This window comes from Lampris incognitus, chromosome 21 (genome assembly GCF_029633865.1).
Source record: "Lampris incognitus isolate fLamInc1 chromosome 21, fLamInc1.hap2, whole genome shotgun sequence".
Classification (NCBI taxonomy): Eukaryota; Metazoa; Chordata; class Actinopteri; order Lampriformes; family Lampridae; genus Lampris; species Lampris incognitus.
This window is the reverse complement of record NC_079231.1, coordinates 27,864,366-27,889,715: the sequence shown is the minus strand read 5'-3', so window position 1 is coordinate 27,889,715 and position 25,350 is coordinate 27,864,366. Positions and strand designations below refer to the sequence as shown.

Below are 25,350 nucleotides of genomic sequence, written 5' to 3'. Positions count from 1 at the left end.
AACTTTAAAGAAATACACTCTATACATTGCTAATGTGGTAAATGACTATTCTAGCTGCAAATGTCTGGTTTTTGGTGCAATATCTACATAGGTGTATAGAGGCCCATTTCAAGCAACTATCACTCCAGTGTTCTAATGGTACAATGTGTTTGCTCATTGGCTCAGAAGGCTAATTGATGATTAGAAAACCCTTGTGCAATCATGTTCGCACATCTGAAAACAGTTTAGCTCGGTACAGAAGCTACAAAACTGACCTTCCTTTGAGCCGATTGAGTTTCTGGAGCATCACATTTGTGGGGTCAATTAAACGCTCAAAATGGCCAGAAAAAGAGAACTTTCATCTGAAACTCGACAGTCTATTCTTGTTCTTAGAAATGAAGGCTATTCCATGCGAGAAATTGCTAAGAAATTGAAGATTTCCTACACCGGTGTGTACTACTCCCTTCAGAGGACAGCACAAACAGGCTCTAACCAGAGTAGAAAAAGAAGTGGGAGGCCGCGTTGCACAACTGAGCAAGAAGATAAGTACATTAGAGTCTCTAGTTTGAGAAACAGACGCCTCACAGGTCCCCAACTGGCATCTTCATTAAATAGTACCCGCAAAACACCAGTGTCAACATCTACAGTGAAGAGGCGGCTGCGGGATTCTGGGCTTCAGGGCAGAGTGGCAAAGAAAAGCCATATCTGAGACTGACCAATAAAAGAAAAAGATTAAGATGGGCAAAAGAACACAGACATTGGACAGAGGAAGACTGGAAAAAAGTGTTGTGGACGGATGAATCCAAGTTTGAGGTGTTTGGATCACAAAGAAGAACGTTTGTGAGACGCAGAACAAATGAAAAGATGCTGGAAGAATGCCTGACGCCATCTGTTAAGCATGGTGGAGGTAATGTGATGGTCTGGGGTTGCTTTGGTGCTGGTAAGGTGGGAGATTTGTACAGGGTAAAAGGGATTCTGAATAAGGAAGGCTATCACTCCATTTTGCAACGCCATGCCATACCCAGTGGACAGCGCTTGATTGGAGCCAATTTCATCCTACAACAGGACAATGACCCTAAACACACCTCCAAATTGTGCAAGAACTATTTAGAGCAGAAGCAGGCAGCTGGTATTCTATCGGTAATGGAGTGGCCAGCGCAGTCACCAGATCTGAACCCCATTGAGCTGTTGTGGGAGCAGCTTGACCGTATGGTACGCAAGAAGTGCCCATCCAACCAATCCAACTTGTGGGAGCTGCTTCTGGAAGCGTGGGGTGCAATTTCTCCAGATTACCTCAACAAATTAACAGCTAGAATGCCAAAGGTCTGCAATGCTGTAATTGCTGCAAATGGAGGATTCTTTGACGAAAGCAAAGTTTGATGTAAAAAAAATCTTATTTCAAATACAAATCATTATTTCTAACCTTGTCAATGTCTTGACTCTATTTTCTATTCATTTCACAACATATGGTGGTGAATAAGTGTGACTTTTCATGGAAAACACAAAATTGTTTGGGTGATCCCAAACTTTTGAACGGTAGTGTATATGATATTAAACAAACACACTGTACCTCCTTTACTAAAATAAAATAATGTGAAATTTTACACAAACAAACAAACTTTAACCATCACACGTCACAACACACTAATGAAATCAGTGTCGTCCATGTCTTTGATGTAGTGTAACTTCTCACATGCACCATGCCCATCAGCAAGCTGCAGCGATGCAGTTAACGTTATACTAAAAACATACCGACTACTTACAAAAAACCGTGAATAGTTCCTCGCTCCATTTTCTCATCAGCACACCAACCAGATTTAATGTCAACAAAGCCGAACTGAAACGTGTGACAAGTCCAGACCTCTTTCAAACCTCAACCTCATCCTTCAACCTCAACCTCAAAACTTCAACCTCAACCTCAAACCTCAAACTGCAACCTCAAACCTCAACCTCATACCTCAACCTCAAATGTCAGCCTCAAACCTCAAACCCTCAACCTCAACCTCAAACCTCAAACTTCAACCTCAACCACAAACCTTCAACCTCAAACCTCAGCCTCAAACCTCAACCTCAAACCTCAGCCTCAAGTCTCAATACTTAACCTCAAACTTCAACCTCAAGTCTCAAACCTTAACCTCAAACTTCAACCTCAAACCTCAACCTCAACCACAGCTGCTATTCTGAGGTCTTCACAGCAGCTGATCCAAAAATAAAAGTAATTTCCAGTTGTCTGCTAAAAACGTAACTTGGGAGGCTATACCGGAGGTTGGTTTTCAAAATAAAAATATCAAAACGTGATCTGACATCGAGAACCAAGAGACATGGCCTGAACCGATACAAACAATACGCTCATCACGTATTGATCTGTGTACTGATATATATGTGTATTTCTATAGATCAACACAAACAGATACACATACAGACAAAGTAAAATGATACTGTTATGCTTTGTTATGTTTTCTTTTAGCCCTGTGATAGTCTGGCGGCCTGCCTGGGGTGTCTCCCTGCCAGCCCGCCCAGTGACTGCTGGGATAGGCTCCAGCGTCCCTGCTTCCCTGAGCAGGATAAGCGGTTTAGACGATGGATGTTGTGTTTGTTATGCTTGCTAACGACAAAACAGCTCATTCTTGTCCACCCTGCAGTCTGTATGCTTCACATCTACACATCCAAACAGAATACATGTGCTTTCTACACATCCAACCAGATCTTCACATCTACACATCCAGCCAGAATATACGTTTATACATACGCTTGCACTTAAGGGGACTCAAACAAAATCACAGTATTTGTCATTCCGAGGATAAGATGACTGTAAGGTCACAAATGTCTCGTCTACACTGCCCCGGCTGCCTGTACTGGACAGTGCAGATATATTTTGATATACTTTATTGATCCCCGTGGGGAAAATACTCAAATCTCTTACATACTGAACAAGGAGACTGAAGAAGTGAAGTTAAGCTGTTGCCTTTGCTCGCATTTTAGATCATTTAATTTATTCAATTAGATTATTTACCAGTTTTACAAGATCCAATTCAGCTCAATTCAATTTATTGTCATTAAAAAGAATGTGCAGGCACATGTTAAAAACTAAAAAAGGGCTGCAGCTTTGCCAAACAGTGCCAGAGAGACAGACACAGTATAAGATACACACACAGATGAAGACCAAAAGCTAAAAATAAGTTAAAAAAGAGCACAAATACAAACATATTTTAAAAAACAACACATTAAAAAAACATGACATTTGTCTGTAATTCCCTATTCTTTTTTTAGGTGTATTGTTGGCGGTTCGCAAATAACTACTTAGTGCATTACTGCTACCAACTGGACTGGTTAGAGGACCAAAATGTCTGTTAAAAAAAAATACATCTTCCCAATTAAACTAGCTATTTCTTGGGTTTCTGAGACTAAAATCCTCCCATAAGGTTGAACCAGTTCATCTGGACACAACGTTTACTGAGAGAAGCCTTTCATCATCATCTCAGTGACCTCTTCAGTCTCACCAGCCTGCAGGTACACCACCCGTATAAACAATACAGTGACTGCAGGTACCCCACCCTTATAAACAATAGTGACTGCAGGTGTCCCCACACTTATAAATAATACAGTGACTGCAGGTACCCCACCCTTATAAACAATACAGTTACTGCAGGTACCCCACCCTTATAAACAATACAGTGACTGCAGGTACCCTACCCTTATAAACAATACAGTGACTGCAGGTGTCCCCACACTTATAAATAATACAGTGACTGCAGGTACCCCACCCTTATAAACAATACAGTGACTGCAGGTACCCCACCCTTATAAACAATACAGTGACTGCAGGTACCCCACCCTTATAAACAATACAGTGATTGCAGGTACCCCACCCTTATAAACAATACAGTGATTGCAGGTACCCCACCCTTATAAACAATACAGTGACTGCAGGTACCCCACCCTTATAAACAATACAGTGATTGCAGGTACCCCACCCTTATAAACAATACAGTGATTGCAGGTACCCCACCCTTATAAACAATACAGTGACTGCAGGTACCCCACCCTTATAAACAATACAGTGACATAACGACCCAAACCAATGATCAGTTTCATATGCAGATTACCGTGACCATTAACTAGAGTTACAATGGCCACGCGTACTATTCACAGAGGATTGTGGAATGTTCGCAATCACAGCATTGTAAGATGGTGACAGATAATAATAATAATAATAATAATGACGATGATAATAATAATAAATGTATTTATTTAATAATTATTGATTATTTATTTATAATAAATAATTATAATTAATTTATAATAATAATAAACTTATAATAAATAATATTTCTTTATTATCATTATATTATATATTTATATATTATTATATTTATTTATTTATTATGTAATAATAATAATAATAACTTTATTTATACAGCGGCTGTTCTGTCCTCATTTCACACCTGTTCGCTCAACTAGACAGACAGCTAACAGCTAACATATCCAATGAACCTCAGAGGCAAGATGTAGTCCAGGCTTTTACTTGTCTTCAGTTCAGCAATGGAGTGTTACTCTTTTTTGTAAAACTGTAAATAAACATAAAATGTACATCATAAATGTGTCTTGTCGTTACATCTCATATTCCATACAAACAGATATGCACTAGCCTAGCCTATCAATCAGGTTACACAGAATAGCTCTTGAAGCTAACGTGGCTAACGCGATTTAAACAAGCATTCAAAACATTCTATTGATATATTCTTAAATACATTTCTAAGCCAATACTTACAAGCAAGGTTGTCACGAAGCCTTATGTCACTACTTACTGGAGCAACTTTGCTAAGAACATTCCTTGGTCAAAAGTGTGGTCATTGACTCACAAATACTTTATTACTAATAATATGAGAGGTTTCCTTTAAATGTTACATGCATTTTACCCTGCAAAGCATTTTCTCAAGAAATTTAAGGCTGATATAAATATACATTGTTCTTTTTGCTCAGCTCATCCAGAAATGGCGCCCCATCTTTTTTTGGCATCGTCAATATTCTAGGACTCCATGGAAAGATGTTTCAAAATGTATTAGTGACACCTTATATTGGATTTTGCATTGTTTTATGAGTATATTATTTTCATTGTTTTATAAGTATATTATTTTCGAATTCTTTGACTATGACAATAAATTTGAGGAAAGAGCATATACATATCATAAATCTATTGATTATTCTAGCTAAATTCTATATACATAAGCGCAAGTTTACAAACCAAAGACCCCCTTTTATTGTTTTTTATAAAGGTTATAAAGGTAAAATATAGATGTAAATGAATTGTGATCTTATCTGTTGTGTCTTCAATGTTTTTCTTTTCTTTTCCTTTTTATTATTTTTATCTTTTTAACTGGCCTACCCCCCTGGTATGTTTGTTTGGTCTGTAGTCATTCGTGTGGTAAAAATGTGACACGTGTACAACTCGTTGTTAAAGTCAATAAAGAAAAAAAAACTTCTGTCAATCAGCTTCCTGAATTAGAATGAACTTTGACCAGCAAAGTCACGGCCCTTTGACTACCACGTATTTACGAAATCATTTCTATTTTAAGGGAAGCTGCTAAATGGCGCAAAATCACCACAAATAACCCTAAATTAACACTAAAATTAGAATGCCATGACACTCCCCGCCTGGTATTGTGAGATAACACTACTAATTGAACTAATGATGCATTAACTTCACCATAAACACGGTTATGCAACAGTCGGTCTTTAGGTGACATGAGGAGCACCGTCTCGGACACAGGTCTCAAATAAGTCTTGACGGCTCCATCTTTTGCTATTTGTCTGGCCTCCTCTGGTGCACCATGAAACTACAAGTCTGGTCTTGGTCTTTGCTTTTAAACGACTCAACGATGTGAATGAGCAAGCTTATGGCCTTGATCAGCTTCTACCATGAAGAAAAGCATTCAAAACGCTGAGATCCAAGCTGAGAATCATAAGTGCACAGGTGAGTGACAAGTGCTCATATTTCAGTGTCTAAATCAGGGTCAACAAGGTCATATGCTTCAGCTTCTGGCTTTCTACCGGCGTGTGCCTATGTCGGCTGGGTTACAGCTTGTGGAGACGTAGTGCCACTGCGTTGGTTCTGAGGCTCTTCAGATACACTGCACTCTGTTACTAACATATACATAGAACCTCCTTGTCTGGTTGCTTATGTATCCTAAGACTACACAGCGCTCTGTATAGAATTCAGTAGCATCAAGAACAAAGTCCAGTTCGCTGGTGATGAGCTCTGCAATCTCTACAGCTAAAACAGCAGCATCCAGTTCTAATGTCGGGACTGTAAGAGCAGACTGTGGAGCTAATTTGAGGCTTCTCTTCTGCGTCAGTGATTTTGAGGTAGGCGACTGCTGCAATGGCTTTGACTGAGGCATCTGAGAACACATGTAGCTCTTTTCTGGTGGCTGTTGAAATTGTAGCAGCAGCATATGGTCTCAGAATGTGTAGCTGTTTGAGATCACTGAGAGAGCTTCTCCATGCATTCCACTCTGCTTTCCTTTCTACGGGTAGTGGCGAGTCCCAAACTAGGGCCTCGCTTGAGAGCTCCCTGAGCAGCATTTTTCCCTGGATGGTTACTGGTGCAGCAAATCCTAACGGATCAAAAAGTCCATTGATGGTGGCTAGGACACCTCTGTGCGTGTAGGGTTTTGCTGAGTCAGCAACTTGAAAGGCGAAAGTGTCTTTCATTAGGTCCCATCTAAGACCGAGGCTTCGCTGAATGGGTGTTGCTTCAGCATCCAGGTTTAGATCTTTAAGCCCCTTGGCACGGTCATTGACAGGAAATGCTTCCATGACCTCAATGCTGTTAGATGCAACTTTGTGAAGATGAAGGTTGCATGTGGCAAGCATCTTCTGCTGTAGGCCTCGACAAGAGTCCGTCGTCAACATAGAACTCCCTCTCAACGAAGCGTCGTGCATCTGACCCGAATTCTTCTTCACCATGAGCTGCAGCATGACAAAGACCATATATAGCAACTGAAGGGGACAGGCTGTTACCAAACATGAACTTTCATTCGATACTCACAGAAGTCGTTAGCAGGATCATTGTGGTCATGCCACAGGACATGGAGAAAATCTCGACGGTATTCTCTCACGACAAAGCTGTGAAATATCTGTTCTGTCCACAGTTACTGCTATGACCTCACGCCTGAACCACAGCAGGACTCCTACCAAGCTTTTATTTAGGTCGGGTCCAGTCAGGAGGACATCGTTGAGGGAGACATCATGACACTTTGCACTTGAATCAAAAACCACTCTGATCTGGCCTGGCTTCTGCAGATGGTAAACACCAAAGATGGGTAAATACCAACATTCCTTTCCCTTTTGGAGTGGAGGAGCAGGCTCAACATGGTCACGATCAAATATGTTTTGCATGAAGGTGAGAAAGTGGTTCATCATCTCAGGCCTTCTCCCCAGTGTGCACTGAAGAGTTGTCAGCCGTGTGAGGACCTGGTCCTGATTGTAAGAAAGGCGCTGGTGGGATGTTCTGAAAGGGAGTGGCGCCACCCAGCTGTTGCCATCACCCACGTACATCTCTCTGTGCATGACATCCAGGAAAAGTCTGTCTTGAACAGAGAGCCGTATTTTGTTGTCTTCCTTGGATGTATTAAAGACGGTTTCCCCTAGAGTGCATTCATAGGGTGTAAGCATTTCAGGAATGGGAAAGAATCTGTGCTCAGACTTGGACCCACACTGCTCTATGACATGAACTTTGTTTGGGCATGGGCTGAAGAAGGAAGGGCGTTTGTTTTCAGGGATGTTGGTGCAGTAAATATGAACAGCTGCTGGCTTGTGAGTGTCCCCTAAGCAGACGTTGCCTATGATAACCCATCCCAAGTCTAATCTCTGTGCATATGGGGCATTGTGTGGACCGTTCCGTTGCTCTCTCACCTTGTGAACTCTAAGTAGGTCTCAACCCAGGAGGAGGAGGATCTTAGCTTAAGGATCGAGAGGTGGGATAGAGTGTGCTATTGGCTTGAGCTGAGGGTGATGTAGTGCTGCCTCAGGAGTTAGTATTTCAGCTCTATCACTTGGAGTGTTGTTGCACTCGATCAACTTAGGCAGTGTGACTGTCGTAGCTCCATCTAGTGATTCCACCACAAAGCCTATAGCCCTTCTCTCAGTTATCTCTGTTTTTCCAGCACATGTGCGGAGTGCAGATAGTGAATCAGTCCCCTTGATGCTGTACATGTCAAAGAAGTCAGAACTGGCAAGAGACCGGTTACTTTGGTCGTCAAGCACAGCATATGCTCTTGTCACTCTTTCTAGATGTGCTTTAGGGAAGACCTTCACTAAGCATATCTTGGAGCAGGACCTTGTGCTCTGACCCTCTCCACAGACCTCAATGCAGTTTGACGAGACAGCAGGCTGAGATGTTGTTTCTGTTCCCTCCCCGCCATGCCCAGGAAGTGGAGACGGCGGCGGTCCAGGATGAAGAGCAGAGATGTGGTTCTCTCTTTCACACTCTCTACACTTGATGGCTGCGTTGCAGTCCTTGGCCATGTGGCTGGTTGAGGAGCAGCATCTAAAACAAACACCATTGTCCTTAAGAAACGCCTTATGCTCTTCAATATGTTTGATGCGGAACCCTCTGCAGCACTTGAGGGGATACAGCTTCTTATGGAGAGGGCACTGTCTCTCAACATCACCTGCTTTATAGCTAAAACCTTCCTGCTTGTCCTTCTCCTGTGGTATATTAGTCGTGCGATCAGAAACTGGGCTTTTGTATGGTCTCTTTACAGATGCATCTGACCTGAGGTGATCTGTAATACCCGTTGTCAGCCTGAAACCTGGGTCGTTGTGTGCTCGTGTTTCTTTGCAGATGAAATTGCAGAAGAATGAGAATGGAGGAAAGGTCACGCCATGGCCAGCCTTATACTTAAAACCCTGAGAGAGCCACCATTCTTGGATCTTGTGCAGTAACTTGTCAACTACTGGGTTGATACCACGTGCTGTGTCGAGATAGCTTAGGCCAGGGAGGCGACCCTCTAATTTGGCAGCTTCTACCTTTTGCAGGAGATCGCCAAGCTCTCTCAGCTTCACTGGATCTTTGCCACTGACCTTTGGAAAGTTCATGAGCCTGTCAAAGAGTAATTTCCCAATTATTTCTGGAACCCCAAAGCATTCTTCTAAACGCTGCCAGGCTTTGCTTAATTCAGCAGGAGGATGACTAACATGCACTGCTCTTATTCTCCTTACATGTTTTGCAGATTCCTGCCCTGGCCACTTAATGAGGAGGTCCAGCTCTTCACTGGTGCTGAGCTGCAATCCATCAGTCGCATTAAGGAAAGAAGATTTCCACGCCCAGTAGTTCTCAGGGCAGTCATCAAACTTTGTAAGACCAGAGGTGAGGTGAATGGCTCTTTTGGATTAGCACTGCTGCGTTGGCTGACGGAGATGAAGCAGGTTATTTGACCTTTGACGCGATACTGGCCTAGAAATGCTCTCATTCCTCATGTTGGAGACACAAGTGCCTGCGTGAGTGGTGAAGTGTTGTCTGGGTGGAGTCCCAGGTCTCTTTATGTGAACAATAGGCTCTATGGGCTGTGAATAAAGGTTGACGCTCTCAGCTGGTGGCAGTTGCTGCTGTTCAACATACTGGCGTGTTCTTTCAGTGGCCTCTTCAATAGCTGAGTGTCTTATCACCTTTTTCAAACCTTTGCTGCTGCTTCGAGCACACTAGCCTCAGCAACGGCTGCTGCCACCTCCTTTTCATGCTTCAGTGTGTTCAATCTTGCGTCTATGTGGGCTTTTTCAGTCATCATTTCGGATTCTATTTTAGCAAAGTTAGCTCGTGCGCAGGCTGCTTCAACTTTAGCGCGAGCCGCAGCAGCTCTGCTAGCTGTTGATCTGCTGGATGGTATAGAGGCAACTGATCTGGTTTTAACAGTGGATCGCTGTGTTTCTTCAGATCCCTGCTTTACTTCCATCATTCAGTGCTGCCGTGAGCCTAGCGTGAGCAGTGGTGAAGATGATGAGAAGCGTTGGGACTGAAGACCACTCTTCTTGGGTAGTTCTGCCCGCTGTGAGGTTGCTTTTTTACTGTTCTGTCCTCATTTTGCGCCCGTTCGCTCAACTAGACAGCCAGCTAACAGCTAACAGCTAACACATCCAATGGACCTCAGAGGCAAGATGGAGTTTCCAGGCTTTTACTTGTCTCCAGTTCAGCAATGGAGTATTATTCTTCTTTCTTTTTTTTTTTAAGAAAAGTCTTCCCAAGGCATGAACGCTTTCAAGAGAGTTGGTAAGAAATGTAAAAGATTTCCTAGAGAACAGCGTAATCACACAACTTCTATGAACCAGCTTCCTGAATTAGAATGAACTTTGACCGGCGACCGGCCCTTTGACTACCACGTATTTACGAGATAATTTCTATTTTAAGGGAAGCCAGTAGATGGCGCAAAAACACCACAAATAACACCACATTGCCACTAAAATAAGAATGCCATGACAGCGGCTTTCAAAACAGTTACAAGGTGTTTTACAATACAAGATAAAATAGTAAACATAATCAAGAAAAAAAACATAATAAAAACATAAAGCATCAGACCTGATCTGCTTTACAAAACAAGGTAAAACAGTCAGGATAAACATCACAAGAACACAATTAAAACACAGAACCTGATAAAACAAAGTGTATGGTTATAACAAGTGAAATAAAAGTGATAAAAGGGAAATGTAAAATTGGCCAACAACAGATTTACTCTAAAAAGCCTTCTTGTAAAAGTTAAGTTTTAAGAAGTGATTTAAAAGAAGGCAGTGAGTTTGCTAGCCTGAGATCCTCAGGTAGGAAGTTCCACAGCTGTGGGGCTCTTCCAGAAAAAAAAAACAAGGCTGGCTGAGGGAACAGTTAGAAAGGACCTGGCTGAGGGGCCAGGCCCATGGGGTGGGAGTAAATCTGTGGTATGGGTCATTCTCAATCACGTGACTTGTTCATTGACAACGAACAGGTCCGCCATGTTGGAGGACAGCTGGACCTCAGCAAGGTGTTCCACCGTTCACACCGAGGTTCTCACTGTCCATCTGCGTTTACAAGAACCACATTTTAAGCGAGAATCGGACAAATGCACGGAAATAAAACAAAGCCGTTTTAAGGAAATAAAACAGCCACTCCTTGAAAAACAGTTTGCGAAATAAATTTTACAAGGTTCTGGCCTGACCGCGCAAAGGGTCCGATTGGAAACGGCGCAGAAATTAACCACTGTAAGGTGTGAAGCGCGAGAGCTGTTGTGTATGAATCACACCGTGAAACACATCCTGTCACTCCGGCCGTCACAACACGCTCAGCATGGCGCAGCGACAACAACACGGACAGCGGCGTCGTAGTGGGGAGAAAAAGGGGAAGGACCCACCAAAGGCCAGAAAGGAGGGGGGGGCGCTCGGGAGGCCTGGAATTAAAAGTTGTTTTCGTTTTGTTTTTTTGTTTGCAAATGTTTGTTTCCAACTAATTAGTGTCATAACTTCAGTTAAAATTGGCTCAATACATCGGTTGAGGTAAGTGGTGCCTTAAGTGGGTATGTTATGAAGATTCTAAGGGCGCCAGACTAGCCAGACTACTGAAAAGTACAATAAATAAATCAGTTTTTAAAAAATCAGTCATTCTTCAGAAGTGTTATTAAAATGACATAATGATTTAAAACGTACATTGAAATGGTTTGTTTGTAAAAAAAAAATCTAGTTAACAGCATCTGTTTTGAACCCCGAACCCTCCCTCCCTCCCCATAAATGGTTTAGTCAACATCTCAGTTTTGTCGAAGACCTCTCTGATTCGCGATCCACGGGAAGGAGAGATCCACAGGAAAGAGCCCACGGGAAGGAGAGATCCACAGGAAAGAGCCCACGGGAAGGAGAGATCCACGGGAAGGAGAGATCCACAGGAAAGAGCTCACGGGAAGGAGAGATCCACGGGAAGGAGAGATCCACAGGAAAGAGCCCACAGGAAGGAGAGATCCACAGGAAAGAGCCCACGGGAAGGAGAGATCCACAGGAAGGAGCCCACGGGAAGGAGAGATCCACAGGAAGGAGAGATCCACGGGAAGGTGAGATCCACAGGAAGGAGAGATCCACAGGAAAGAGCCCACGGGAAGGAGAGATCCACAGGAAGGAGCCCACGGGAAGGAGAGATCCACAGGAAGGAGAGATCCACGGGAAGGAGAGATCCACAGGAAGGAGAGATCCACAGGAAAGAGCCCACGGGAAAGAGACCACAGGAAGGAGCCCACGGGAAGGAGAGATCCACAGGAAGGAGAGATCCACAGGAAAGAGCCCACGGGAAGGAGAGATCCACAGGAAGGAAAGATCCACAGGAAAGAGCCCACAGGAAAGAGACCACAGGAAGGAGAGATCCACAGGAAGGAGAGATCCACAGGAAAGAGCCCACAGGAAAGAGCCCACAGGAAAGAGACCACAGGAAGGAGCCCACGGGAAGGAGAGATCCACAGGAAAGAGCCCACAGGAAAGAGACCACAGGAAGGAGACCACAGGAAGGAGCCCACGGGAAGGAGAGATCCACAGGAAGGAGAGATCCACAGGAAGGAGAGATCCACAGGAAAGACCCCACAGGAAAGAGCCCACAGGAAAGAGACCACAGGAAGGAGAGATCCACAGGAAGGAGAGATCCACAGGAAAGAGCCCACAGGAAAGAGACCACAGGAAGGAGACCACAGGAAGGAGCCCACGGGAAGGAGAGATCCACAGGAAGGAGAGATCCACAGGAAGGAGAGATCGAATGGGAAAGAGCCCACAGGAAAGAGCCCACAGGAAAGAGACCACAGGAAGGAGCCCACGGGAAGGAGAGATCCACAGGAAGGAGAGATCCACAGGAATGAGAGATCCACAGGAAAGAGCCCACAGGTTCAGTCTGGGCTACGGTGGTCTCACGTTCCTTTTTGTTAAGAGCATTTTATATGTAAATTTGTCAAACGAAGAAGATGGGTCCCTTATTGGAGAAGCTGCTGATGAGGGGACTGTTGGGCAAGCTGGTAGCATGGGATGAAGGTAGAGGGAGGGGTTTAATGTTTAGAGAAGTCAGGAAAATAATAGAATAATTATTTGATTAATTAAATAAATAAAGGGGGCTCAGTCATATTCTTTACAGGGGCGTAAAATCCCTGGCGGCACCCCTGGTTGAGGGACTTAAAGAAAATAGTGGAGGCACTCTGAGGCCCCTCTCACCACTCTCTGAGGCCCCTCTCAACCCTTACAAAAGGTGCAAAATGGTTTAGTCCGCCCCTCACGAGCACCTCTCAATGCAGCTCATCTAGTCTTGTCATGAGTGACAGCTGACACAAGCACACAGAGTCACGTCTTTCCCAAAGAAAGAAAAATCTGGGTTCCAGAAAAGAAAAGGAAAAAAAGGAAAGGGAGAGAAGGCAAAATGAGGGAAAACAACTGCTGAGTTTACTGTGGAATAAACATCACGGGTGTCAGCATCAGCACCCTAAGGTGCATCAAAGTTTGAAGTGATACTATACATTTTTGTAATTACTGCAAGATAAGTTAAGTTAAGGTTAGGTTAAGTGAGGTTAAAATAGATTAATGTACTGTGATGGTAAATCATATACAGTATGTTAGAACTCAAAAAAGCGATGCGTGGGTGACAAAAGAGGAAAGGGGCCCACAGACACTGCTTATGTATAGGGCCCAGAATTTTGTGGTACACCCCTGCCTATGGATTGCAGCCGTTGTCCTCCAACATGGCGGATGTGTCGCCATCACATGATATGTGACATAATATGAGAATAACCCATGTAGGTAGGTGAGAGGCCACATAGGGCTTTAAAAGTAATTAGCCAAAGTTTAAAATCAATCCTATACCTGACAGGTGCGTAGCATACAATTATGTCAATTCTCTGTGATTTTCTTTCTACTCCAGCGGAGCAGTTAATTACCATCGCCAAAAATGCCAAACACTTCACCCGGTCCTTCTATTTCAAAAGCAAAACTCAGCATGCTTTCTGACTGACTTGGGTTCTTGTCTAGCATCATTCTCGTTTCCCTCCATTCTTTTAGCAGCTTCAGCAGACGACAATCCCTTTTCTGTTCTCATCTTATTCACCTTCTCTTCCTTAATTCTTTTTGGACACTGAGCTGACCCTATCACGTACCTTGCAGTGCAGGCACTTTGCGTGCCCTTTCTCAACTTCACGATCTTCCACATTGTAGTTGTCCTTCCCACATCTCCCACATCTTCTGACTCCATTACATACTGCTGCAACATGTCCACGTTGTTGACACCAAAAACATCTGAGAGGAGCTCTCTCACACGGCCTCACCCTGTAACTCACACAATCAAGGTTCATTCTTTCCATCAATTCCCCTTCAAAAGTCAAACGCCCAGCCTTACCCTCCTCCTTCTTGGAATCTAGTAATTCTTCTTGCCCCACACACACCTGCAACACCCTGAAATGACTCAGCCTCTGCTGACAGTGGAACGTCACGTGTCACTCCCTTCTTCTCTGCTTTTAATCCGAGTAGGAAACTGGTCTCAGAGATACCTTCTAAATGCTCTGATCTTAAGGGCTCTGTGTCTCTGATGCTTTGATATACAATCCATCAGGAATCAGGAACGATTCATCTGTCATCTCATTTCATAACAATAATAACTATAGGGATATTAAAGCACACAGTCAGAAAGCCTTACAGTGGGCAGCTAAGCTCCAATATTCATAAGGATTTTGCATTTTGTGATAAAAGCATCAAACTTGGTACATATGTAGCTTAATATATTTAGAAGAGATCTGGATATGGAACTACTGAAAATTAACCCCATAGTGGCCATGGCAGGCATGGACGTTATTAGATCACTATGTATATACATAGTGATCAATTTAGGGGGGCCACAGCGCCCCTAAATTTCATATCAGCCATTATGACAAGCAGAGGAGAATGATACCTTTCCAGAGATGCCAATATTATTGTTCTAGTCCAAACAGAACCGGAGATATGCTATTTTACATATCGAATGGCACCAATGCATGTAAAAAAAACTAAGTGGATAAGCAGTTACTTTTGTAAATAAAAAAACAATAAAAAAAATAAACAATGTTGAAGTAATGAATTGTGTATTATTTCCTGCAGTCGCTGGTTCTAAACCTTGCCCAACAGAAGAGGAGTGTTTAGGTATAGATGTCTATACATAGTGTATAGATGAATAGAGGAGTGTTTAGGTACAGGTGATTATACAGAGTGTATAGATGAATAGAGGAGTGTTTAGGTATAGGTGTCTATACATAGGGTATAGATGAATAGAGGAGTGTTTAGGTATAGGTGTCTATACATAGTGTATAGATGAATAGAGGAGTGTTTAGGTATAGGTGTCTATACATAGTGTATAGATGAATAGAGGAGTGTTTAGGTACAGGTGATTATACAGAGTGTATAGATGAATAGAGGAGTGTTTAGGTATAGGTGTCTATACATAGGGTATAGATGAATAGAGGAGTGTTTAGGTATAGGTGTCTATACATAGTGTATAGATGAATAGAGGAGTGTTTAGGTATAGGTGTCTATACATAGTGTATAGATGAATAGAGGAGTGTTTGGGTACAGATGTCTATACATAGTGTATAGATGAATAGAGGAGTGTTTAGGTAAATATGTCTATACAGACTGTATAGATGAATAGAGGAGAGTTTAGGTATAGGTGTCTATACATAGTGTATAGATGAATAGAGGAGTGTTTAGGTATAGGTGTCTATACAAAGTGTATAGATGAATAGAGGAGTGTTTAGGCATAGATATCTATACATAGTGTATAGATTAATAAAGGATGGTTTAGGTACAGATGTCTATACATAGTGTATAGATGAATAGAGGAGTGTTTAGGTATAGGTGTCTATACAAAGTGTATAGATGAATAGAGGAGTGTTTAGGCATAGATGTCTATACATAGTGTATAGATGAATAGAGGAGTGTTTAGGGATAGATGTCTACACATAGTGTATAGATGAATAGAGGAGTGTTTAGGTATAGGTGTCTATACATAGTGTATAGATGAATAGAGGAGTGTTTAGGTATAGATGTCTATACAAAGTGTATAGATGAATAGAGGAGTGTTTAGGTGCAGCTGTCTATACATAGTGTATAGATGAATAGAGGAGTGTTTAGGTATAGGTGTCTATACATAGTGTATAGATGAATAGAGGAGTGTTTAGGTATAGGTGTCTATACAAGTGTATAGATGAATAGAGGAGTGTTTAGGCATAGATATCTATACATAGTGTATAGATTAATAAAGGATGGTTTAGGTACAGATGTCTATGCATAGTGTATAGATGAATAGAGGAGTGTTTAGATATAGGTGTCTATACATAGTGTATAGATGAATAGAGGAGTGTTTAGGTATAGGTATCTATACATAGTGTATAGATGAATAGAGGAGTGTTTAGGTATAGGTGTCTATACATAGTGTATAGATGAATAGAGGAGTGTTTAGGTATAGGTGTCTATACAGAGTGTATAGATGAATAGAGGAGTGTTTAGGTATAGATGTCTATACATAGTGTATAGATAAATAGAGGAGTGTTTAGGTATAGGTGTCTATACATAGTGTATAGATGAATAGAGGAGTGTTTAGGTATAGGTGTCTATACATAGTGTATAGATGAATAGAGGAGTGTTTAGGTACATATGTTTATACAGACTGTATAGATGAATAGAGGAGTGTTTAGCTATAGGTGTCTGTACATAGTGTATAGATGAATAGAGGAGTGTTTGGGTACAGATGTCTATACATAGTGTTTAGATGAATAGAGGAGTGTTTAGGTACATATGTCTATACAGACTGTATAGATGAATAGAGGAGTGTTTAGGTATAGGTGTCTATACATAGTGTATAGATGAATAGAGGAGTGTTTAGGTATAGGTGTCTATACAGAGTGTATAGATGAATGGAGGAGTGTTTAGGTATAGTGTCTATACATAGTGTATGGATGAACAGAGGAGTGTTTAGGTACAGGTGTCTATACATGGTGTAAAGATGAATAGAGGAGTGTTTAGGTATAGATGTCTATACAAAGTGTATAGATGAATAGAGGAGTGTTTAGGTATAGGTGTCTATACATAGAGTATAGATGAATAGAGGAGTGTTTAGGTATAGATGTCTATACATAGTGTATAGATGAAAAGAGGAGTGTTTAGGTACGGATGTCTATACATAGTGTATAGATGAATAGAGGAGTGTTTAGGTATAGGTGTCTATACATAGTGTATAGATGAATAGAGAAGTGTTTAGATATAGATGTCTATACATAGTGTATAGATGAATAGAGCAGTGTTTAGGTATAGGTGTCTATACAGAGTGTATAGATGAATAGAGGAGTGTTTAGGTATAGATGTCTATATATAGTGTATAGATGAATAGAGGAGTGTTTAGGTACAGATGTCTATACATAGTGTATAGATGAATAGAGGAGTGTTTAGGGATAGATGTCTATACATAGTGTAGAGATGAATAGAGGAGTGTTTAGGTAGAGGTGTCTATACAAAGTGTATAGATGAATAGAGGAGTGTTTAGCTATAGATGTCTATACATAGTGTATAGATGAATAGAGGAGTGTTTGGGTACAGATGTCTATACAGAGTGTATAAATGAATAGAGGAGTGTTTAGGTACATATGTCTATACAGAGTGTATAGATGAATAGAGGAGTGTTTAGGTATAGGTGTCTATACATAGTGTATAGATGAATAGAGGAGTGTTTAGGTATAGGTGTCTATACAGAGTGTATAGATGAATAGAGGAGTGTTTAGGTATAGGTGTCTATACAGAGTGTATAGATGAATAGAGGAGTGTTTAGGTATAGTGTCTATACAGAGTATATAGATGAATAGAGAAGTGTTTCGGTATAGGTGTCTATACATAGTGTATAGATGAATAAAGGATTGTTTAGGTATAGGTGTCTATACATAGTGTATAGATGAATAAAGGATTGTTTAGGGGTGTCTATACATAGTGTATAGATGAATAGAGGAGTGTTTAGGTACAGGTGTCTATACATAGTATATAGATAAATAACGTCTCAACAGGGACTGGCAACTTAGTTTTTTTACATGCATTGGTGCCATCCGATATGTAAAATGGCATATCTTTGGTTCTTTTTTGACTAGAACAATAATATTGGAATCTCTGGAAAGGCAACATTGTCCCCTGTCTTGTCATAATAGCTAATATGAAAGTTAGGGAGGCCACAGCCCCACTAAAAGTGATCTAATAATGTCCATGCCTGCCATGGCCACTACGGGCTTAATTTTCAGTGGCTCCATATCCAAATTTCTTCTAAATATATTAAGCTACATATGTACCAAGTTTGATGCTTTTATCACAAAATGCACAATTTTATGCTAAGTTGCCCCACTATTAAGCTGGCATGCACTCGGTATCTTGGCCCATTGGACACACCGGCAGGGTGGCTCAACGTCAGCATGAGCGGTTGAGCTCTGGTCCTTCGGTTTAACAGCAGCCTCTAAGCTTGCTACCCCATCCCGCTGCTGATGGATGTTTTGTCTGTTTCCAAAGCCAAATCAATTCAAAATGGACACAATAAAACAAAACCCTCACTTATTGGGTTTTTATATTTCAGGAAGCAAGTTCAATCAGCAACACATGTGTTTACTCAGGCTTTAATTTACTACTTAATATCATGCCCACAAGAGGCAGCTGAATGGTAGAACTCATACAGATGACGACAGAGGTCCATGCTTACTGCAGGTACTTGTGCACATGAAATGAAACGAAATATTGTTTCCCCCAGCCCACAATGGGGGGAAATGACATTTATATGATAACCATGATAACAATGACAACCATCTGATTTCTACTTATCCTGATCAATCGTACCAATCGATCGATCCAAGTTTTCCCCTACAAACTTTCCAACCTCATGTGGGTCCTTGAAAATCCCGTTTTCTCATCACGGCTATCATCCCAACGATAGTCTCCTCTGTTCCTACGTTAAATGATGCACTTATTGTAAGTCGCTTTGTATAAAAGTGTCAGCTAAATGACTGGAATGTAATTTCATGTAATGTAGTAGATACTGTATGCATGGTAATAGTAGTAGTAGATACTGTATGTATGGTTAGTAGTAGCTACTGTATGCATGGTAGGGGTAGTAACAGTAGTAGTAGTAGTAGTAGTAGTAGATACTGTATCATCATCATCATCATTACATTTATGTAGCACTTTTCTAGACACCCAAAGCGCTTAACCATGTATGCATGGTTAGTAGTAGTAGTAGCTACTGTATGCATGGTAGTAGTAGTAGTAGTAGATACTGTATGCATGGTTATTAGTAGATACTGTATGCATGGTTAGTAGTAGATACTGTATGCATGGTTAGTAGTAGTAGTAGTAGTAGTAGTAGTACATACTGTATGCATGGTTAGTAGTAGTAGTAGTAGCTACTGTACGCATGGTTAGTAGTAGTAGTAGCTACTGTATGCATAGTAGTAGCAGTAGTAGTAGCAGTAGTGGTAGTAGTAGCAGATACTGTATCCATAGTTAGTAGTAGTAGAAGATACTGTATGCATGGTTAGTAGTAGTACTGTATGCATGGTAAGTAGTAGTAGGAGATGCTGTATGCATGGTTAGTAGTAGTACTGTATGCATGGTAAGCAGTAGTACAAGATACTGTATACATGGTTAGTAGTAGTACTGTGTGCATGGTAAGTAGTAGTAGAAGATACTGTATGTATGGTTAGTAGTAGTACTGTATGCATGGTAAGTAGTAGCAGAAGATACTGTATGCATAGTTAGTAGTAGTAATAGATACTGTATGCATGGTAAGTAGTAGTTGGAGATACTGTATGCATGGTTAGTAGTAGTACTGCATGTATGGTAAGTAGTAGTAGAAGATACTGTATGCATGGTTAGTAGTAGTAATAGATACTGTTTGCATGGTAAGTAGTGGTAGCAGATACTGTATGCATGGTTAGTAATAGTATTGTATGCATGGTAAGTAATAGCAGAAGATACTGTATGCATGGTTAGTAGTAGTAATAGACACTGTATGCATGGTAAGTAGTAGTAGGAGATACTGTATGCATGGTTAGTAGTAGTAATGTATGCATGGTAAGTAGTAGTAGAAGATACTGTATGCATGGTTAGTAGTAGTAGAAGATACTGTATGTATGGTTAGTAGTAGTACTGTATGCATGGTAAGTAGTAGCAGAAGATACTCTATGCATGGTTAGTAGTAGTAATAGATAATGTATGCATGGTAAGTAGTAATAGGAGATACTGTATGCATGGTTAGTAGTCGTACTGTATGTATGGTAAGTAGTAGTAGAAGATACTGTATGCATGGTTAGTAGTCATACTGTATGCATGGTTAGTAGTCGTACTGTGTGTATGGTTTGTAGTAGTATTGTGTATGGTTAGTAGTAGTACTGTGTGCATGGTTAGTAGTAGTACTGTATGTATGGTAAGTACTAGTAGAAGATACCGTATGCATGGTTAGTAGTAGTACTGTGTGTATGGTTAGTAGTGGTACTGTGTGTATGGTTAGTAGTGGTACTGTGTGTATGGTTAGTAGTAGTACTGTGTGTATGTTTAGTAGTGGTATTGTGTGCATGGTTAGTAGTAGTACTGTATGTGTGGTAAGTTCTAGTAGAAGATACCGTATGCATGGTTAGTAGTGGTACTGTGTGTATGGTTAGTAGTGGTACAGTGTGTATGGTTAGTAGTGGTACTGTGTGCATGGTTAGTAGTAGTACTGTGTGTATGGTTAGTAGTGGTACTGTGTGTATGGTTAGTAGTGGTACTGTGTGTATGGTTAGTAGTAGTACTGTGTGTATGGTTAGTAGTTGTACTGTGTGTATGGTTAGTAGTGGTACTGTGTGCATGGTTAGTAGTAGTACTGTGTGTATGGTTAGTAGTGGTACTGTCTGCATGGTTAGTAGTGATACTGTGTGTATGGTTAGTAGTGGTACTGTGTGCATGGTTAGTAGTAGTACTGTGTGTATGGTTAGTAGTGGTACAGTGTGTATGGTTAGTAGTGGTACTGTGTGCATGGTTAGTAGTAGTACTGTGTGTACGGTTAGTAGTGGTACTGTGTGTATGGTTAGTAGTAGTACTGTGTGCATGGTTAGTAGTGGTACTGTGTGTATGGTTAGTAGTAGTATTGTGTGTACGGTTAGTAGTGGTACTATGTGCATGGTTAGTAGTAGTACTGTGTGCATGGTTAGTAGTAGTACTGTGTGTATGGTTAGTAGTGGTACTGTGTGCATGGTTAGTAGTGGTACTGTGTGTACGGTTAGTAGTGGTACTGTGTGTATGGTTAGTAGCGTTACTGTGTGTACGGTTAGTAGTGGTACTGTGTGCATGGCAAACTGACTGGCGGTATCAGAAGGCGTCGTTGCTCTACTCTCTTGTCTTGAAACACAAATAGCACAGGACTTACTCTGTGTATGCATACCTCAAGACTACCAGGCATTACGACAGATAATTATTACCTTTCTCTTGGTGTTGTCAGCAGCGCTGAAGAGATGCGTTACTCCCTTGTTTTTCCCATCGAACTGTTTCCACTTCCGGCGCAGGGTAATGGCGCATTTCGGTGCAGACCTGGCCAAACACCGTCATTTCAACAACGACGTAAATCAAACATTCCTTTAATCAACGTGTAACTGTGCGCCCGAGCCGCTTTAACAAGGGGGGCAGCAGAGGCACGAGCGGAAACCATCTCGCTGCTGCTGTTACGCGTCATAACGATGCACCGGAAGTGAGCCTTTTTTATTGCACGACTTTCGACATTTTAAAGAAAGCACGTTTTATTTGAACTCCGAGAGGACTTAAAACGACTGGACTTTGAACTCCCCCGGTCTGTACCCGTGTATGACAATTGTATACCTGTTTGTTGTAATGAAATTTTTTAAACGTTTTTTATTGCACAATTTCTCATTTACAAACAATGACTTTAACGTCTTCGTATTAGAGCAATAGGATCAAGTGCATACAAAAAGAAGACAGGGAAAAAAACAAGTCAAAACAGGCAAGATGTTGAAATAATATTTACTACAACTACTACTACTACTGCTGCTGCTGCTGTTTTCGGCTGTTCCCGTTAGGGGGCGCCACAGCGGATCATCCGTTTCCATTTCTTCCTTCCTCTGTCACACCAGCCACCTGCATGTCCTCCCTCACCACATCCATAAACCTCTTTGGCCTCCCTCTTCTCCTCTTCCCTGGCAGCTCCATATTTAGCATCCTTCTCCCAGTATACTCAGCATCTCTCCTCCACACATGTCCAAACCATCACAATCTTGCCTCTCTTGCTTTGTCTCCAAACCATCCAACCTGAGCTGTCCCTCTAATATACTCGATCCTAATCCTGTCCTTCATCACTGCCAATGAAAATCTTATCATCTTCAACTCTGCCATCTTCAGCTCCTCCTCCTGTCTTTTCATCAGTGCCACTGTCTCCAAACCATACAACATAGCTGGTCTCACTACCATCTTGTAAACCTTCCCTTTAACTCTTGCTGGTACCCTTCTGTCACAAATCACTCCTGACACTCTTCTCCACCCACTCCACCCTGCCTGCACTCTCTTCTTCACCTCTCTACTGCACTCCCCGTTACTTTGGACAGTTGACCCCAAGTATTTAAACTCAAACGCCGTCATCACCTCTACTCCTTGCATCCTCACCATTCCACTTTCCTCCCTCTCATTCACGCATGTGTATTCCGTCTTACTTCTACTAACTTTGATTCCTCTTCTCTCCAGTGCATACCTCCACCTCTCCACGCTCTCCTCACCCTGCACCCCACTCTCACTACAGATCACAATGTCATCCACAAACATCATCGTCCATGGAGACTCCTGCCTGATCTCGTCCGTCAACCTGTCCATCACCACTGCAAACAAGAAAGGGCTCAGAGCCTATCCTTGATGTAATCCACCTCCACCTTGAACCCATCTGATATTCCAACCACACACCTCACCACTGTCACACTTCCCTCATACATATCCTGCACCGCTCCTGCATACTTCTCTGCAACTCCCGACTTCCTTATACAATACCACACCTCCTCTCTCGGCACCCTGTCATAAGCCTTCTCTAAATCCACAAAGACACAATGTAACTCCTTCTGGCCTTCTCTATACTTCTCCATCAACATTCTCAAAGCAAACATCACTTCTGTGCTGCTCTTTCATGGCATGAAACCATACTGCTGCTCGCTGATCATCACCTCTCCTCTTAACCTAGCTTCTATTACTCTTTCCCATATCTTCATGCTGTGCTGATCAACTTTATACCTCTGTAGTTGTTACAGTTCTGCACATCGCCCTTACTCTTGAAAATCGGTACCAGTATGCTTCTTCTCCACTCCTCAGGCCTCCTCTCACTTTCCATTATTAAAATAAACTACTATTAATATAAATACTATTAATATAAAAAAATAATGGGCTAAGGCTTTTGGGCAAATCATATTCTGCTATTGTGCTAAAAAGTGTCCTTGCATTGTTATTTTTCATGACTTTAAGGCCCTTTATATAGGGAAGACAATAATTGTGAAATCTACTAAACCTAATTTTCACTTTCATATATTTTGATTTGTGTGAGCCAAGTTGTGCTGGTTTTGAGCATTTGTGGTCAAATCGAAAACTCAGGCGATGGCAAGTCCAGCCCCTTACAAATAAGATGAGATGAGATAAGATGTACCTTTACTGATCCCCGTAGGAGAATTTGAATTTGACACAGCAGCACGAGGGGAACATCAAAGACAAGAAAGTTTAACATGAGTACAATGCATAAAAAAAATTAAGTGAAAAATTAAGTAAGATAAAATCGTAATACTAGATACAATAAAATTGTCTGTGTTTCTATGTATATACACATGAGGCTGTGGCCTTGTGCAGTCTGGTGGCTGATGGCAGAAAGAGCCTCCTAAGCGCTGGATGAGTCTGGCTGAACAGGCCTCAGCTCGGCCTAGAGAGGATGAGAGGTGTTGTTCATGATAGCTTTCAGCTTCCCTCTCCTCCTCTTCTCTGTCACTGCCTCCTCACAGTCCAGTTCCATCCCCACCACAGATCCAGCCTTCCTCACCAGTTCCATCCCCACCACAGAGCCAGCCTTCCTCACCAGTTCCATTCCCACCACAGAGCTGGTCTTCCTCACCAGTTCCATCCCCACCACAGAGCCAGCCTTCCTCACCAGTGCCATCCCTACCACAGAGCTGGCCTTCCTCACCAGTGCCATCCCCACCACAGAGCCAGCCTTCCTCACCAGTGCCATCCCTACCACAGAGCCTGCCTTCCTCACCAGTGCCATCCCCACCACAGAGCCTGCCTTCCTCACCAGTTCCATCCCCACCACAGAGCCAGCCTTCCTCACCAGTTCCATCCCCACCACAGAGCCAGCCTTCCTCAACAGTGCCATCCCTACCACAGAGCCTGCCTTCCTCACCAGTGCCATCCCCACCACAGAGCCTGCCTTCCTCACCAGTTCCATCCCCACCACAGAGCCAGCCTTCCTCACCAGTTCCATCCCCACCACAGAGCCAGCCTTCCTCACCAGTGCCATCCCCACCACAGAGCCAGCCTTCCTCACCAGTTCCATCCCCACCACAGAGCCAGCCTTCCTCACCAGTTCCATCCCCACCACAGAGCCTGCCTTCCTCACCAGTTCCATCCCCACCACAGAGCCTGCCTTCCTCACCAGTTCCATCCCCACCACAGAGCCTGCCTTCCTCACCAGTTCCATCCCCACCACAGAGCCAGCCTTCCTCACCAGTTCCATCCCCACCACAGAGCCAGCCTTCCTCACCAGTTCCATCCCCACCACAGAGCCAGCCTTCCTCACCAGTTCCATCCCCACCACAGAGCCTGCCTTCCTCACCAGTTCCATCCCCACCACAGAGCCAGCCTTCCTCACCAGTTCCATCCCCACCACAGAGCTGGCCTTCCTCACCAGTTCCATCCCCACCACAGAGCCTGCCTTCCTCACCAGTTCCATCCCCACCACAGAGCCAGCCTTCCTCACCAGTTCCATCCCCACCACAGAGCCAGCCTTCCTCACCAGTTCCATCCCCACCACAGAGCCAGCCTTCCTCACCAGTACCATCCCCACCACAGAGCCAGCCTTCCTCACCAGTTCCATCCCCACCACAGAGCCTGCCTTCCTCACCAGTTCCATCCCCACCACAGAGCCTGCCTTCCTCACCAGTTCCATCCCCACCACAGAGCCAGCCTTCCTCACCAGTTCCATCCCCACCACAGAGCCGGCCTTCCTCACCAGTTCCATCCCCACCACAGAGCCAGCCTTCCTCACCAGTGCCATCCCTACCACAGAGCTGGCCTTCCTCACCAGTTCCATCCCCACCACAGAGCCATCCTTCCTCACCA

At 42.7% G+C, this 25,350-nt stretch overlaps 1 protein-coding gene across 1 annotated transcript in view; it reads right to left on the bottom strand.

Moving 5' to 3' along the window:
* LOC130131665 (DNA ligase 4-like) overlaps window positions 1-21,535 on the bottom strand; it is a 27,555-nt gene extending 6,020 nt beyond the window's left edge. The window contains exon 1 of the mRNA XM_056301441.1: window positions 21,459-21,535. The gene's annotated coding sequence lies outside the window, so the exon portion shown is untranslated. The remainder of the gene's footprint in view (window positions 1-21,458) is intronic.
* Window positions 21,536-25,350: the final 3,815 nt, after the last annotated feature.